General features: G+C 40.3%; 1 protein-coding gene and 1 pseudogene across 2 annotated transcripts in view; one reads left to right on the forward strand and one right to left on the reverse strand.

The window, feature by feature from the left end:
* Positions 1 to 19,082, reverse strand: part of MGA (MAX dimerization protein MGA) — a 158,529-nt gene extending 139,447 nt beyond the window's left edge. Inside the window, exon 1 of one of the 2 annotated variants that reach the window (XM_061180455.1) lies at positions 19,033 to 19,082. The gene's annotated coding sequence lies outside the window, so the exon portion shown is untranslated. Of the gene's footprint in view, positions 1 to 18,740; positions 18,794 to 19,032 lie in introns of those variants that run through there. The other variant, XM_061180456.1, reaches the window with a different exon arrangement.
* Positions 788 to 1,455, forward strand: LOC133085264 (large ribosomal subunit protein uL1-like; annotated as a pseudogene).
* Positions 19,083 to 19,288: the final 206 nt, after the last annotated feature.

The following is a 19,288-nucleotide window of genomic DNA, read 5'->3' on the forward strand; positions in this document are numbered from 1 at the left end:
AGATGATAGGGATCATCAAACTACTAGGCCTGATGCCTACTTTTGTAAATAGTTTTACTGGAACACGGTCACATCCATTCATTTATGTATTGTCTGCAGCTGGTTTTGAGATACAACAGCACAGATGAGTTGTTAAGGCAGAGACCCTCTGGCCCACAAAGCCTAAAATATTTACTATCTGGACCTTTACAGAAAAAATTTGCCAACCTCTGGTCTATGAATATAAGAGACAATGATGGCCATGAAAAATGGAGGGCTGATGGCAGTTGATAAGCATTTGGAAAATAATGGTAAGACTGCAATGGCTCACTTTCCTGGAAAAACCAGGTTTTCAACACTATTTGAAGACAGAGCTAAGAGATGAGTTTCTGATTTTTATCTAAGTACTTAACTTCCTACCATTTCAGGAATTCTGAAGAAAGCACCTAGAAAACGTATAGTCATCATTAAAGTCTTTGGAGGATAATTATAAAATGTGTAGACTTTCCAGAGGTTTTCCTTCTTTTATTCTCTGGCTGCCCAACTTTTGAATGTTCTGCTACTTAGCACCTCCAATGAAGGTGGACACTGAAAACAAAAATACATGAAAGGCAAGCTGGCCAGTTCTGTTATATCAGCAGGTAAATACTTATTGGGAAAGAGTTGGAAATTGTTATAATGTATTAGCAAAACTAAAGTTTTAAATACCAACAAAGTAAGTGCAGTATAAGCCAACAGTGGGTCACATCTGCAAAAAACTCTAAAATGGAGGTGTGGCTCTTTTCCGCTTATCTCAGCACGAGGCACCATGAGCAGCAAAGTCTCCCGCGACACCCTCTACAAGGCAGTGCGGGAAGTCCTGCATGGAAACCAGTGCAAGTGTCAGAAGTTTTTGGAGACGGTGGAGCTTCAGGTCAGCCTGAAGAACTATAACCCTCAGAAGGACAAACGCTTCTCAGGCACCGTCAGGCTTAAGTCCACTCCCCGCCCCAAGTTCTCTATATGTGTTCTGGGGCACCAGCAGCACTGTGTGATGAGGCCAAGGCTGTGGATATCCGCCATATGGACATGGAGGCACTAAAGAAACTCAACAAGAGTAAGAAACTGGTCAGAAAGCTGCCCAAGAAGTATGATGCCTTTTTGGCTTCAGAGCCTCTGATCAAGCAGATCCCACGAATTCTGGGCCTTGGCCTGAATAAGGCTGGCAAGTTCCCTTCCTTGCTGACCCATAATGAGAACATGGTGGCCAAAGCTGATTAAGTGAAGTCCATGATCAAGTTCCAGATGAAGAAGGTGCTGTGTCTGGCAGTGGCTGTTGGCCATGTGAAGATGGCAAATGATGAGCTTGTGTACAACATCCACTTAGCTGTCAACTTCCTGGTGTCACTGCTCAAGAAAAATTGGCAGAACGTCCGGGCTTTGTACATTAAGAGCACCATGGGCAAGCCCCAGCGCCTATACTAAGGCACAGCTTAATAAACCATATTCCCACCACTAAAAATAAATAAATAAAATAAAATAAAATAGAGATGTGGTATCCAGAGCCTGAGAAGAAAATATTCCTCTATATGCTGGACTGGCTTGCCAAAATCTGGACTAGTATATCCTGTCTGGGGCACCACCTTTTAAGAGGACCAGAAAAAAAGAGAAAAAAGAGGACCAGAAAAGGCCAACAAGGGTGTTGAGAATACGCAGAAACTATAATGTATTTTCAAAAGGTTGAAATCATTGGGAATTTCCTTTTTAATTTTTGTTTTTGTTTTAATTTAATTTTAACAAGCATTACTATAGCATTAAACATGAAAACCATCAAAAAGAAATCTCCACATTCAATTCATTAAATAATCAACAAAGATTTGCTGAAAAACTACTACAGGCCAGGCACTGTTCTAGGACAGACCAAAATCCCTGACTTCTTAGAGCTTGCATTCTAATGGGGAACACAGAAAATCAATACATAACATAATTTCAGATACCTACAATCTTACCACTGACCATGACTTTTTATTCCTCTGAATTTCTACATGCATGTGTATATATTTTTATAGGCTTTGGGGTTTTTTTCATAATTTAAAGCAGGTCTTTGCAATTTGGGTTCTACTCTTCATTTAACATTATTTTGAAAACATATTTTGCAAGTTGCTACATAGTATTTAATATGTGCTTTTCACTTTTAATGCCACAATTTACTTAATATTTCTCTACTCTTCAACACATGTTATGTCCAGCCTTTGCTATAAGTGCAACAAAGGACTAGGGTCGGAGTGATTTCCCTCTCAAGAGGAATTTGGGCAGGGTAGGCAGTGAGCTGTTAGGTTTGCAGAAGGACTTTTTTTTTTTTTGGCTGCACCACACAGCTTGCAGGATCTTAGTTCCCTGACCAGGGATTGAACCCGTGCCCTTGGCAGTGAGAGCGCGGAGCCCTAACCACTGGACCGCCAGGAAATTCCCTGCAGGAGGACTTTAAAACTGACAATAGGAGCCCAGAACGTTAGAACTAACATGCTTAAATAATAAGGAAACAGGCCATATCCAATCACTCCAGGCAAAATCTCAGGTAGAAAAGAGAATTCTTACTGAGGTGAGAGAGAGTAGAACTACATGGGCTCTATTCAGGAACCCTGGCTGACTACTGGCAAGGAAGGAATCCTCTGGCACTATGTGAGAGCGCACTACCAAGCCCAGAGAAACTTTTCTCAAATTCCTTGTAAGTCTTCGGTAAGAAATTAAAAGCATGAGGCTAACCTTTCGGAAACTTAATAGGAACTTTAGTGGTATCAGGAGAAGCGAACAGGCCAATAAGGGCAGTTATAACGTCAACACTGATAATCCCAAAGGCACCACTGAGGTCAGCTCTTGAGAAGATCACACAGGAACACCGGCTGCACATTAAGGCCACCAGGCAGTAAAGGTTTGTGCAGCACAGCCAATTGCAGCAGAACCAACAAATCAACATCTACAGGACAGTCACAAGCCAGTGAACCAGAATCTGGAAGGATGTGGTGATAATCAGTCTCAAAATCAAAGACGATTTTCATTATCATTGCCTAGAAAATTTAAGATGTAAGGGTAGGAACTTCCCTGGTGGCGCAGTGGTTAAGAATCCACCTACCACAGGAATAAAGACGCAGACATAGAGAATGGACTTGAGGACCCGGGGAGGGGGAAGGGTAAGCTGGGACGAAGTGAAAGAGTGGCATGGACATATATACACTACCAAATGTAAAATAGATAGCTAGTGGGAAGCAGCCACATAGCACAGGGAGATCAGCTTTGTGTCCACCTAGAGGGGTGGGATAGGGAGGGTGGGAGGGAGATGCAAGAGAGAGAAGATATGGGGATGTGTGTATATGTATAACTGATTCACTTTGTTATACAGCAGAAACTAACACACCATTGTAAAGCAATTATACTCCAATAAAGATGTTAAAAAAAAAAAAAGAATCCACCTGCCAATGCAGGGGACATGGGTTCGACCCCTGGTCCAGGAAGATCCCACATGTCGCAGAGCAAATAAGCCCGTGAGCCACAACTACTGAGCCTGTGTTCTGGAGCCCGTGAGCCACAACTACTGAGCCCACAGGCCGCCGCTACTGAAGCCCACGCACCCTAGAGCCTGTGCTCTGCAACAAGAGAAGCCACCACAATAAGAAGCACGCGCACCACAACAGAGAATAGCCCCCACTCGCCGCAACTAGAGAAGGCCCGCACGCAGCAACGAAGACCCAACACAGCCATAAATAAATAAATAAATAAATTTATTTTTTTAAAAATGATATGGGATAGATTATGAAGATAATTTAAAGAATCACTTGAAGGTTGTCATGAAAGCAGGAATAGACTATTCCATATATTCTAGAGGGTCCTGGAATGGAAGTTTCTATAGAAGGTTTCACATCAGCATAAGGAATAACCTTCTTACCTCTAAAACTACCCAACAATGAAACAAGTTTCCTCATAAAGTGGTAAGCTCCCTGTTACCAGATGTATCTAGCAAAAACTGATCAACTTTGTGGCTTCTGTAAAGGAGAATCTGAATTTGACTGGGGTTTTTTGTTGTTGTTCTTTACCAAATATCTTTAATTGAATTTTTGTTTTTATCAAAGTTATCCATGAATATAAAGAGTTGAATAAATATAAAGGCTTATTACAAAAAACAATGGTCCTTGGGCTTCCCTGGTGGTGCAGTGGTTAAGAATCCACCTGCCAATGCAGGGGACACAGGTTCGAGCCCCGGCCCGGGAAGATCCCACATGCCGCGGAGCAATGAAGCCCGTGCGCCACAACTACTGAGCCTGCACTCTAGAGCCCGGGAGCCACAACTACTGAAGCCCACGCGCCTAGAGCCCATGCTCCACAAGAGAAGCCACCACAATGAGAAGCCCGCGCACCGCAACGAAAAGTAGCCCCCGCTCGCTGCAACTAGAGAAAGCCCGTGTGCAGCAACGAAGACCAACGCAGCCAAAAATAAATAAAATAAATAAATTTATTTTAAAAAAAAACAATGGTCCTCCACCCCAACAATTTCCCAACTTCAAGGGGCAAAAATTTTCAACTTTTGTGAATGAATCTTCTGCCATATACCTCCATATCACAATATGCTTTTTCCATTTCTTTTCTCCAGTTTTAGGCACTATTAACTTCCCATTATAGAAGATTAGATTTAGCTCTCTTTCCACTTCACATTTCCATACATGTGCACACTTCCCATCCCCCAGTCTTTCCAATATAATTATATAATTCTAATTAGATAAATACTCAAGGTTCATACAGATCCTATTCAGAGCTGACCACGTAACACACTTATTAGAAAGGGCAGGGCAGGCTAACAAACTGATCTCAAAATATTGGCCTGGTGAGTGAATATTCAGGTCATTAGTTAAACCAGTTCTCTTCCAGAGTCATTCTAGGACTCAGGCTGACAGCAGTTCTGCCATCTTGAGTACAAGGCTTCCAAGGTTGTCCCAGATGTTGGATCCCAGATAGCCAGGAGAGGCGGACACAGAGGAACACATGAAGGACGTCAGGCCCATTTCCAGTCACATTCCACTAGAGAAAAGTCATGTGGTCTCATCAAACTGCAAAGGAGACTGGGGGATTCTGACTAGCAATGCGCACCAAGGAGAGAGCAGATGTGAACAGACAGTTAGCGGTCTTTGCCACATACACCATGATTACTTTTCCTCAAAACAAATTAGTGAAAAAAAATTGCAACAGACCTTAGAAACAGTCAAGGAATGAAAAGATATAAGGGTAAATAAATCAGTTAAGTAAATCTAAAGGAAAGTTAATGAACATTTCCCAAAAAAAGAGAGAAAAATTAAAAGATGATTAATTCATTCAAGAAACACTGTGCTCTATTATGTACCATGCTCTGTGCTAAGTACTAGGGAAACAACAAAAAACATATAGACTAAAAATAAATAAATAAAACAAAACAAAATATAGACTAAATGCAATGTAGTATCCTCAAGTGCATCCAGGAACAAAATAAGGACATTAGTGGAAAAACTAATAAAATCCAAATAAAGTCTGCAGTTTACTTAATAGTAACGTACCAGTGTTGGTTTCTCAGTTTTGACAAACGTACCCTGCTAATGTAAGATGTTAACATTAGAGAAAACTGGGTGAGGAGTAGGGAGAAACTCTGTATAATCCTTGCTACTTTTCTATAAATCTAAAATTATTCCCCAAAAAAGTTTATTTTAAAAAACTCAGTCATAATGATGAAGGCATTGAACTTCCTCAAAAAATTAAATATAGAATTACCATATTCAATGTGAATTATATCAAACATTTAGAAAAGAGCTAACACCTGTCCTTCTTAAACTCTTCCAAAAAATTGCAGAGGGAGGAATACTCCCAAACTCATTCTACAAGGCCACCATCACCCTGATACCAAAACTAGACAAAGATATCACAAAAAAAGAAAATTACAGACCAATGTCACTCATGAACATAAACGCAAAAATCCTCAACAAAATACTAGCAAACAGAATCCACAACACATTAAAAGGATCATACACCATGATCAAGTGGGATTTATCCCAGGAATGCAAGGATTCTTCAATATACACAAATCAATCAATGTGATACACCATATTAACAAATTAATGAATAAAAACCATATGATCATCTCAATAGATGCAGAAAAAACTCTTGACAAAATTCAACACCTATTTATGATAAAAACTCTCCAGAAAATGGGCATAGAGGGAACCCACCTCAACATAATAAAGGTCATACATGACAAACCCACAGCAAACATCATTCTCAATGGTGAAAAACTAAAAGCATTTCCACTAAGATCAGGAACAAGACAAGGATGTCCACTCTCACCACTCTTAATCAACATAGTTTTGGAAGTCCTAACCATGGCAATCAGAGAAGAAAAACAAATAAAAGGAATACAAATTGGAAAAGAAGTAAAACTGTCACTGTTTGCAGATGACATGATACTATACAGAGAAAATTCTAAAGACGCCACCAGAAAACTACTAGAACTAATCAATGAATTTGGTAAGGTTGCAGGATACAAAATTGATGCACAGAAATCTCTTGCATTCCTATACACTAACAACGAAAAGATCAGAAAGAGAAATTAAGGAAACAATCCCATTTACCACTGCAACAAAAAGAATAAAATATCTAGGAATAAACCCACCTAAGGAGACAAAAGACCTGTACTCAGAAAACTATAAACACTGATGAAAGAAATCAAAGATGACACAAACAGGTGGAGAAATATACCATGTTCTTGGATTGGAAGAATCAATATTGTGAAAATGACTGTACTACCCAAAGCAATCTACAGATACAATGCAATCCCCACCAAATTACCAGCAGCATTCTCCACAGAATTAGAACAAAAAATTTTACAGTTTGTATGGAAACACTAAAGACCCTGAATAGCCAAAGCAATCTTGAGAAAGAAAAACAGAGCTGGAGGAATCAGGCTCCCCGACTTCAAACTATACTACAAAGCTACAGTAATCAAGACAGTATGGTACTGGCACAGAAACAGAAATATAGATCAATGGTACAGGATAGAAAGCCCAGAGATAAACCCACGCACACATGGGCACCTAATTTATGACAAAGGAGGCAAGAACTTACAATGGAGAAAAGACAGCCTCTTCAATAAGTGGTGCTGGGAAAACTGGACAGCTACATGTAAAAGAATGAAATTAGAACACTCCCTAACACCATACATAAAAATAAACTCAAAATGGATTAAAGACCTAAATGTAAGACCGGACACTATAAAACTCTCAGAGGACAACATAGGAAGAACACTCTTTGACATAAACCACAGAAAGATCTTTTTTGACCCACCTCCTAATGAAAATAAAAACAAAAATAAACAAATGGGACCTAATTAAACTTAAAAGCTCTTGCACAGCAAAGGAAACCATAAAAAAGACAAAAAGACAACCCTCAGAATAGGAGAAAATATTTGCAAATGAAGCAACAGACAAAGGATTAATCTCCAAAATATACAAACGGCTCATGGAGCTCAACATCAAAAAAAAAACCCAATTAAAAAATGAGCAGAAGACCTAAATAGACATTTCACCAAAGAAGACATACGGATGGCCAACAGGCACATGAAAAGATGCTCAACATCACTTATTATTAGGGAAATGCAAATCAAAACTACAATGAGATATCCCCTCACACTGGTCAGAATGGCCATCATCAAAAAATATACAAACAGGGCTTCCCTGATGGAGTAGTGGTTAAGAATCCACCTGTCAATGCAGGGGACACATGTTTGAGCCCTAGTCCGGGAAGATCCCACATGCCGTGGAGCAACTAAGCCCGTGTGCCACAACTACTGAGCCTGTGCTCTAGAGCCCACGAGCCACGACTACTGATCCCACATGCCACAACTATTGAAGCCCACGTGCCTAGAGCCCGTGCTCCGCAACAAGAGAAGCCACTGCGATGAGAAGCCCGCACATCACAAAGAGTAGCCCCCACTCGCTGCAACTAGGGAAAGCCCATGCACAGCAACCAAGACCCAATGCAGCCAATAAATAAATAAATAAACTTAAAAAAATATATATATATATACAAACAATAAATGCTGGAGAGGGTGTGGAGAAAAGGGAACCCTCTTGCACTGTTGGTTGGAATGTAAATTGATACAGCCACTGTGGAGAACGGTATGGAGGTTCCTTAAAAACCTAAAAACAAAAGACACAGACCTACTAGAGAATGGACTTGAGGATATGGGGAGGGGGAGGGGTGAGATGTGACAGGGTGAGAGAGTGTCATGGACATATATACACTACCAAATGTAAAATAGATCGCTAGTGGGAAGTAGCCGCATAGCACAGGGAGATCAGCTCGGTGCTTTGTGACCACCTAGAGGAGTGGGATAGGGAGGGTGGGAGGGAGGGAGATGCAAGAGGGAAGAGATATGGGAACATATGTATATGTATAACTGATTCACTTTGTTATAAAGCAGAAGCTAACACACCATTGTAAAGCAATTATACTTCAATAAAGATGTTTAAAAAAAAAAAAAAAAAAAAAAAACCTAAAAACAGAACTACCATATGACCCAGCAATCCCACTACTGGGTATATACCCTGAAAAAACCGTAATTCAAAAGGACACATGTACCCCAATGTTCATTGCAGCACTATTTACAATAGCCAGGACATGGAAACAACCTAAATGTCCAACGACAGATGAATGGATAAAGAAGATGTGGTACATATATACAATGGAATATTACTCAGCCATAAAAAGGAATAAAACTGGGTCATTTGTAGAGATATGGATGGACCTAGAGTGTGTCATACAGAGTGAAGTAAGCCAGAAAGAAAAAACATATATCATATATTAATGCATATATGTGGAATCTAGAAAAATGGTACAGATGAACCTATTTGCAGGGCAGGAATAGAGACGAAGAAATAGAGAACGGACATGTGGACACAGCGTGGGAAGGGGAGGGTGGGACGAATTGGGAGCTTAGGATTGACATATATACACTACCATAGGTAAAACAGATAGCCAGTGGGAACATCCTATAAAGCACAGGAAGCTCAGGTCGTGCTCTGTGACAACCTAGATGGGTGGGATGGGGGGGAGGTCCAAGAGGGAGGGGATATAGGTATACATATAGCTGATCCACTTCATTGTATAGCAGAAACTAACACAACATTGTAAAGCAATTATACTCCAATTAAAAAAAAAAAAACTACAACAGAAAAAAATTAAAAACTTAGTCATAATGATGCAGCCATTGCAGTTCCTCAAAAAATTGAATACAGAATTACCATATGATCCAGCAATTCTACTTCTAGATATGTACTCAAAAGAACTGAAAGCAGAGACTCGAAGAGATGTTTGTACATCCATTTTGATAGCAGCATTATTCACAATAGCCAAAAGGTAGAAACAACCCAAATGTCCATCAACAGATGAATGGATACACAAAAAATGTGGTATATACATATAATGGAATATTTTTCAGCCTTAAAAAGAAAGGAAATTCTAACACATGGTACAACAGAGATGAACCTGAAGACATTAGGCTAAGTGAAATAAGCCAGTTCCACAAACACAAATATTTTGTATGATTTCACTTATGTGGGGTATCTGCAGTAGTCAAATTCACAGAGACATAAACAGAATGGTGTGCCAGGGACTAGGGCAAGAGGAGAATGATAAATTACCATTTTATAGGTACAGAGTTTCAGCTTGGAGAGATGAAAACTCTGGAGATGGATGGTAGTGATGACTGCACAACAATGTGAACATACTTAGTGCCAAAGAACTGTACACTTAAAAATGGTTAAAACAGTACATTTTATATTACACGTATTTTACTATAATTTTTTAAAATACAGTCAAATAAATACAGTGATACAGGTTTGACTAGCACTTCTATCACCAGAAAAAGATATAAAAAATTCTAACTTCCCTGAGACTATGACATCTAAAATGAGTTCTAAACAAGACAGTCATAGTAGGAAAAGAAATGGAGGGGAGGGACAGTGAATAAAGGCAGAGGTACAGAAATCGTGGCAGTCTAGAACAGGGGTCAGCAAACTACAACCCCATAGGCCATGTCCTGCCATCTTATTTTATATAGCCCACAAACTAAGAATGCTTTTTACATTCTTTAACGGTTGAAAAAAAATTAATGAAATTTTATGACATGCAAAAATTACATGAAATTCAAATTTTAGTGTCCATAAAGTTTCCCTGCACACAGCCATGATCATTCATTTACCTACTGTCGATAGCTGCCTTCATGCTACCACAGCACAGGTGAGTAGTTGTTGACAAAAACAGTAAGGCCCACAAAGCTTAAAATATTTATTATCTGGCCCTTTACAGAAAAAGTCTACCAACCCCTGGTCTAGAGGCCTGCAAGTAGTACATGTAGTATGGATAGAACAAAGATGTGTACGAGGGAGACACATGGTAAATGAGATAAGCTGTAAGGTAGAGGGCTGTATGTACTAGGCTAAAGAATCTGAACTTGTCTCAACTTGATTCCATTTATTATGAGAAGCTACCAAAGAATTTTATTGAGAGTAATCTGATTTGATCCACCTTATGTAAAGACAATTATCTACTCATTTCTAAAGGTAGCTGAACTATTCATTTTATTTATTAAAAAACAAAACTTGCTAATAAAAAAAAAAAAGCCTAGAAGCATACCAATAAGGTTAACAGTGGGAGTTAGCATATTTTTATTTCTTCTTTGTGCTTATCTATGTTTTTCATATCTTCTCAAATGAGAAGAAAACTGCTTTTATAATCCAAATCCCAAAATAAGTACTTTTAAACTCATATTCATACACACACACAATTTCTTCTCTAGGTTCTCTACTCTTCTACCCTCCCCCCACCGCCCAACCCCTGCAGCCTCAGGTAGGAGAAAATATGTCTAAGAAAACCTACACACAGCAAAACTATAAAAGGATGCCTCTGTCACACTTATAAAGACTAAATGGCATTCCACCTTTTCAAATTACCTATTTGCTTTACAGACGTGAAGGAGTAAAATGTTGGAAAGCAATGTACTGGCAGGGCACTCTTTTCCTATACAGGGCTTTCATCACATCAAAGAGTCAAATCAGGGATTCCCTGGTGGTCCAGTGGCTAAGATTCCATGTTCCCAATGCAGGGGGCCCAGGTTCCATCCCTGGTCAGGGAACTAGATCCCACATGCCGCAACTAAAGATCCCGCGTGCCGCAACTAAGACACAGCACAGCCCAATAAATAAATTTAAAAAAAAAAAAGATTTACTAACTTGAAAAAAATATATTTTTTAAGAGTCAAATCAATAGTATCTTTTTGAAACTAAAAATATTAAAGGACAAGAGAGAATGCAGAGCTTGCAAGTCAGGTCAAAATGTTGAAAATTGATGCAAGATAAGACTGCATATAGCTCTGAGAATATAATTATGGGCTTAAGAAATGCAAAGTCTTTGATTTACACCACAGTACTTTGCATTTACTGATATACTGCTTGTTAAGATTAAATTCCTTTTTAATGTTATGTTTCAGTTCCTTGACTAAACTGTCAGGGATTCGTGTGCAGGGAACCATGACTTTTACTTCTTTTGTGTGTCCCCCACAGCACCTCATACAGTGCCCATATATGGTGGGTGCTCAATACATGCTTACAATTGAATGACAAAATAATTAACCCTACTTGAGCTCACAGACTGAAACCCTCACACCTACAATACACACCATTAAGCCTCTCTCTATGCAACAGTTAAAAGGACATTTCTGGGGTGAGTACTGCTGATTCTACTGGATTTATTACATTAGGCTTCTCCTCTAGCAAAGAGCTCAAAGAACATGTGTAATGTTAAAATAGAATTCCTGACTACTGAGAAGGTGGGTGGGAAAGTGGGCAAGTGGAGGAAAAATCTATTATAATAGCTTGCCTCCAAAGAATAAGCATTATTCAACTCCAGAGATTAAACCATTCCTAAAATGTCTCTGAACTAACACTCCTAACTGACATCATTTCATTAAACTTTGTACTGGCTAAATTCCATCACAATAAATATCATTAAAACCAACAACTCATAAAACCATAAAAAAAAATTTAAATATCTCAGCTAATGATCCATATGATTGTGTATTATAACATCTAGTATTATAAAATCTAGTTTTAGTTATTTACTCTCTTTTGCCAAAACAAAACTTCTAAACTTTTTCAAAGCATTAGATTGGGCATGCCAAGCACTGGGGAAACAAATGAATCAAAATCAACCAACTTGGGGCTTCCCTGGTGGCGCAGTGGTTAAGAATCCACGTGCCAATGCAGGGGACATGGGTTCGAGCCCTGGTCCGGGAAGATCCCACATGCCGTGGAGCGACTAAGCCCGTGCGCCACAACTACTGAGACTGAGCTCTAAAGCCCGCGAGCCACAACTACTGAGCCCACGAGCCACAACTACTGAAGCCCGCGCACCTAGAGCCCGTGCTCCACAACAAGAGAAGCCACCGCAATGAGAAGCCCGCGCACCACAACGAAGAATAACCCCCGCTCGCCACAACTAAAGAAAGCCCACGCACAGCAATGAAGACCCAACGCAGCCAAAAATAAATAAATTTAAAAAATAAATAAATGTCTTTCAAAGTTTAAAAAAAAAAATCAACCAACTTTATATTCTGCTATAAATTAAAGTACCAACAACAAAGCTGAGGAAGTACTGTGCACTGAAGAGCCAACTTCTATCTGTGGAAATCTTGGGAAATTATATAGCAAATTTAAGCTAGACATTGAAGACTGAGGGAGTTTGAGGCAACAAGCAGAAAGAGGGGTAGAAAAGAGAATTCTAGGCAAATAGAGGGCTATACACATGCAGAACATGTTGGGCATGACAGGAATGATAAAGAGGAAAGAGGATAAAGAGAGAAAGGTAGGGTAGAGTTCAACAATGATAGGTCTGGTACGCTAAACTATGAAATTTGGAGTTTATGCCCCCAGGTAATGTAGAGAAAGTAGAAATCTTCAAGTAGGACAGACACAAAAACCTGAAGAGTCAGTTTATGTAGCAGGAAGAGCCTAAGGTACATTACAACCATCTCAAAGGCTTTATTTAATATAACACCATATAGACACAGTAAATACTGTGCTGATGCAGATACAAAAGAAATCTAAGTGTGACTTATTCCTCTGTCCATGCTTTCAGCTTAGTCTCAGGGCTCAGTCACTGGCCCTCTTCTCACCAGACCCAGGTTTTTAAACACCATCTATGTATTGATGACATCCCAAATGTATATTCACAGCCATGACTTTGACTCCGGGCTCCAGACTGAACAATCAACTATCTATTCCTGGATAACCAGTGAGCATCTCAAATTCAACATATCCAACTAAACTGTTCATTTTAAACCCCAAACTAGCTCCTTCCAGTTTTCCATCTCTCTACCTGGCACTAGTTGCTCTAGCTAAAAACCTTGCAATAATCTTTGATCCCTCTCTTTCTTTCACCTCTCACAACTAATCTATCAGCAAATTCTATTGGTTCTACCTTCCACATATACCCTGAATCCAACCCCTTCTCACTGTCTCCATCACTGCCTCCCTGACCCAAAGCCACCATACTTCATCATACCATTCCAATGACTTCCTGAATGGTCTCCTGCTGCCCCTCTTTCCTCTACAGTAGTCAAAGTAATCTTTTTAAAACATAAATTAGATTGTATAATTTTTCTTCATAAAACTGTCCAATGGATCCCACCACACTTAGAATAAAATCCAAAGCCCTTCTGGTCTACAAGGCTCTATACCATCTGAGACCCACCAGCTTCCCAGTGTCATTTCCTGCTACCCTACCCTACCACAGCCACCACCACCAATTAACACTGCAGCAGTCTCCAAACTCTAGCACACTAGCCTTCCTGCACTTCCTTGAAAAATCCCAAACTGATTCTTGCCCCAGAATCTTTGCATTAGTATTCCCGCTGCTTGAAATGCTCCACATGTTAGCATGGCTTGCTCCTTATCATTCAGGTCTCTTTATCCTCAAATGTTACCTCAGAAAATCCTTACCTCGTGACCTATGTAAAAGAACTACCAAGCCTACCACCACCACTCTCTATCCGGTAGTACTATTTTATTCACAGCACTTTGACAATATCTGAAATCATATTATTTATTACCTTATTGTCTATCTACTAGACTATAAATTCCCATTATAAGTAAGACATTGTCTTATTCACTGCTCAATCCCTACACCTGGTATAATATACAGTAGGGCTCATTAATTATTTGTTGTTGAATGAATGAATTTACCTAATAGGCCTAATCTATCTTATTTATATTTTCATCCTGTTATGCATAATTCATGGTTACCAGGCTGTTCTTCCTAAAACAGTTTAAAGACTGTTAAAACAAGCTATACTGTACTAATGCCTTTAATTCCTTTCTATAATTAGCCCTTCCAGCAATTTGGCCAGTTATTTTTTCTTTGACTGTAATTTCTACTATTGTCTTTCTATATTATTAGCTTATCAATGTACTGTTTACTATAAATGCTATTGATAAAGATGGACAGACATGCCCAGAGTATTATAACAAATACTTTTTGTTATACCAAAAACAAGTAACAGATTATTTTAAAAAATAGAAATTACAGAAAAGCAAACATTTAAAAACCAAATTCACAGGCAGGTGATCAAGGTCAACATCAAGAGTGACAAGTCATGTTGACAGTATGTACTCTAACGCCAGTCTAATAATGAAAAAAACATCAAATCCCAACTCAGGGACATCTGACCAGTACTCCTCAAAATTATCAAGGTCATCAAAAACAAAAGTCTAAGAAACTATCATAGCCAAGAGGATCCTAAGAGGGCATGATTACTAAAAGTATTGTGGTTGTGTAACGGAAGGTTCTGAGAGGCAAGAGCTTCATATGAACTCTCTGGAGATGCCTTGGAAGATCAGGCAGCCAGCTTTGTTTGCGAAGCTATGGCCATCTGGGTCACACATGCCTTATGTTTGTTTTCACTCTTTCCCTACCTCACTTCCTTTTTCCCCTGACACCTTCTTCCCTGTAATATCACCCACCAACAAAGCACTAGTACATTTTAAAAAAAGTATTGTGGTATCCTAGATGGGATTCTGGAATAGAAAAAGGGTATTAGATAAAAACTAAAGAAATCTGATTAAATTATGTGCTTTAGTTCATAATCATGTATCTTGCTTCACTAATTACAACACATACACCGTACTAACATAATATGTTAATAATAGGGAAAACTAGGTGCTGGGTATTTGGAAACTCTCTATACTGTCTTTGCAATTTTTCTATAAATCTAAAACTGTTCCAAAAAATAACAAGTTTTTTTTTTTATTAAATTCATCCAAAAATCCTACCATTCAAGTAAAATCACCATTAATGTTTGATATATACCATTTTAGATTTCTATGTAAACGGACACATAGAGGTATATTGCTACAAAAATGTGATCACACTGCACATCATTTTATAACCTGCTTTTTACACTTAACAATATATATAATGTGCTTTCCAAGTCATTACTAGAAATCTCTATCATTGTCTACTAGCTACAAGGTATTACCCTCTATGAAGGCATCCTATTAATTTAACCAATCCCCCATTATTTAACATTTAAGTTTTTCCAGTTTTTTGCTACTATAAAAAAATACTACAGGGACTTCCCTGGTGGTCCAGTGGTTAAGACTCCACGCTCCCAATGCAGGGGGCATTGATCCATTCCTGGTCAGGGAACTAAGATCCCGTATGCCACACGGCGCAGCCAAAAAAAAAGAATTAAGATAACTCTTAATGAACATTTTTGCAAACTTACCAATTAGTGCCTTAATAAAGAAGAGGAGGGCTTCCCTGGTGGCGCAGTGGTTGAGAGTCTGCCTGCCAATGCAGGGGACACGGGTTCGGGCCCTGGTCTGGGAAGATCCCACATGCCGCGGAGCAACTAGGCCCGTGAGCCACAACTACTGAGCCTGCGCGTCTGGAGCCTGTGCTCCGCAACAAGAGAGGCCGCGATAATGAGAGGCCGGCGCATCGCGATGAAGAGTGGCCCCCGCTTGCCGCAACTAGAGAAAGCCCTCGCACAGAAACGAAGACCCAACACAGCCAAAAATAAATAATAAATAAAATTTAAAAAAAGAGGAGCAGCTGAGTGAAAGGACATACAGGTCATTAATACTTTCAATAAGTATAGTCAAAATGTTCTTCAGAAAGGATGTTCAAATGTAAATATCCACCAACAGCAGCGTATGAATGTGCCAATTTCCCCACTCCTATGCCAATACTAGATATTAATATTTTAACACATGTATGCTCATCTGCTGGGGGGGTTGTTTTGTGTTATTTGCTTATAAGTGGGAAATAATGTATTTTTATCTTTATTAGTTATTTTTATTTCTCTATGCGTGTGATCTACCTATTCAGGTCTTTTGACGATCTACTAGATACTAACGTCATTAACCTTCTGGGTCCAACGCATGGTGCAAATTTTTTTTCCCACATTTTGCCTGGCTTTACTTATCATTGGACCCCCTACACCTGAAAAACTGCATGTCACATCGTACACACTCAATAAATATGTAAAGTGAATACAAAATGAGTAAATCTGTCTTTTAACTTGATGGTGTTGTTGCCAACTAAGGGTTGTTTTATGTAATAATTCTATCAATCTGCCTTTGCAATCATGCTTAGAACAGCTCATCCTATGCCAAGATTAGAAAACTGTTCACCCATTTTTTTTTTTTTGGAAGCATAATTTTGACTTCATATTTTATATTTAATTCACCCAGATTTTATTTTATTTACATTTTAAGGTAGGATTCCATTTTATTTTTTTCAAATGGTTAGCCAATTATTCCAACACAATTTCAAAATTCTTTCTCAACATGAAATGCCACCTGTATAATACTAAATAGTCATATATTTCTAGATTTATTATTCTGTCCCACTGCTCTGTCTAGTCCAGAGTTACCACTTATTGTATTATCATAGCTTTATTTGTATATTCACTAGTACAAGTCCCCCCCCCTTAACTTTCATCTTTCAAAAATTTTTGTACTTTATAAGTTCATTCTTCCAAATGAAATTTAGAATCATTATGTCAAGTATTCAAAAGGAATACTGGTTGGAATTATGTAAATTATCAGTCATATGACCTTGTGCAAGTTACTTAATCTCTCTGTTGCTGTTTCCTTCATTGGTAAAATGGAGATAATAGTACTTAACACAGGTTTGTTACAAGAACTAAATGAATTAAGACATATAAAGTACTATGCTAGAAAGATGTTAACTATTATTATAATTGTTCAAAAGTGATAACTATTATTATCATGATTGCTCAATAAATGTTTTCCGGATTGTACTCCCACAAAATTCAAAGGCTCTTAAGATACATCAAAGGGTACTATAAAGCATAAGCAATGATATGAAAAATACATAATTTATGCCTGCTTCATTTCACTAAGGTCTTGACCCTTGGTAAAATGAAGAGCTGAAACTGGAAGCTGAGAACTATGAAAAACACCAAAGGCTGGTAGCAGGAAGCCTCAAAAAATTGGCCCGCCAAGTTCAGAAGACGACTTCTTTCTAGTTAGCGTTATGGGGCATGAGCATGTGCCCTCTAACTCCTTTTATTTCCCCATCTCCACAGTTATGACAATACTACTTATCTCTTGATTTCTTTCCAGGAAAACACATAGGGACTAGACGTCTAAAAGATAGAATACTTTTCAAATGAGATAATGGGCAGGTACAGAGTATAAATCCTACTGCTAAATATGGACAGACATGCCCAGAACATTATAACAAGTTACCTCCATCAAGTTTCCTGTAATGATGGAGGAAGGGGGATTGTTGTGGGTTTTCTCCTGTGGGGAGACCGGCTTGTCTCATAATGATTGTTAATGACCTGTTCGTTTTTAATTATTTTGCTATCAGCATGACATTGGGATGAAGTACAGGTCATACACCTTTTAAGGGCTTCAAAAAAAAAAAAAAAACCTCCTATACAGAGCTAAAATAACGAGAAAATAGAGGCCAAGCGTGGCAACATGACTTGCTAATTGCGTAAGTAGCCAAAGGCCTACACCCGAGGTCTCCTCGTTCCCAGAACCCTGCTCATTCCACCACACCACACAGCTTCTCACCGACGCTTGCCACGCTTCGAGGTGGGAGGAGTAAAAGCAGCCAGTCCGGCCAAAGCAAAGGCGCTGGAAAACCGAGGAACGGCGCAGCCGAGAGCACATGACTGGCCACTCCTCTCCCCTCCCACCCTCCACCCTCCCCCTTCTCCCCTCCCCCCTTCCCCCTTCCCCGCGCCAGCAGCACGCGCTGCCAACCTCGTCATGTGACCTTCACGCGGCCCCAGCGCTCCCCCTGCTAGGCGACTCTTTCCAGCAGCCATTTTGCCGAGAGCTTGTCGTCCGTGCTCACAGTGGAGCAGGACGCCACGAAAACCCGCGGCCAGACTTTACAGGCCGCACACGCGCTTCGAAAGAGTACTGGGACCTGCAGGGCAGAGCCGAACCTCACTGAACACGTCGCACCCCGGGGCGCCGGGGAAAGCTGTGGGTGCGCCTCGGAGTGCGATTGGCTGTGGCGTCCACGTGACGCCATCGCCCCCCAACCCTCTCCTTCCCCCCCCACCCACAAAAACAACCAGACAGACTCTTAACACCTCGCTCCAAGTACGCGCCGCTGGGCGCGTGGGGACAGACGGGGCGCGTGGCAACCAAGGCGCCTGCGCGTACCTGCCAGAGCCGACCGGAGCGAGCCCACGCGCCGCTCCGCTCACGGGTCCGGGAATCCTCGCGCTGCTGGACCACCCGCCTAGTCATTGGAGGCCAGGTTTGGTCATGTGATCGGCTCAGGCCCGCCCCTAACCGCTAATCACCTGGCACCGTGCTCGAAGCGGCGCCGACAGTCGTTCGCACGCGGAAAGGGAGGGTAGTTAGAGGACCTCCTTTTCACCCGTTATGGGATTACGTTCCTAAAGGGGAAACGAGGAAGCAGGGTCTCAAAACTAAGTAAGCTCACACCTACCGCTTTAACTTCGCGTGCCCCTCTAGGAGCCGGGAACCATCGCCCTTGGGCGCTCCCCGATGCACGCCGGGATATGTCTGGCGCCCCTCAGTGTGTTGCAGAGCATGCTGGGAGAGGCACCTCTCCCGATTTCCTGGCTCTCACCTCCCTGGTGTTCCTTTCTTGTCCCGTTGAAAGCCCTGTCCTACGGCTGGGATGGAGGCGGTTCCGGTAATTATGGGAGTGTGACTGGGTGTAACAGGCACTTTGAGTCCCC

Source organism: Eubalaena glacialis, chromosome 2 (genome assembly GCF_028564815.1).
Source record: "Eubalaena glacialis isolate mEubGla1 chromosome 2, mEubGla1.1.hap2.+ XY, whole genome shotgun sequence".
NCBI lineage: Eukaryota > Metazoa > Chordata > Mammalia > Artiodactyla > Balaenidae > Eubalaena > Eubalaena glacialis.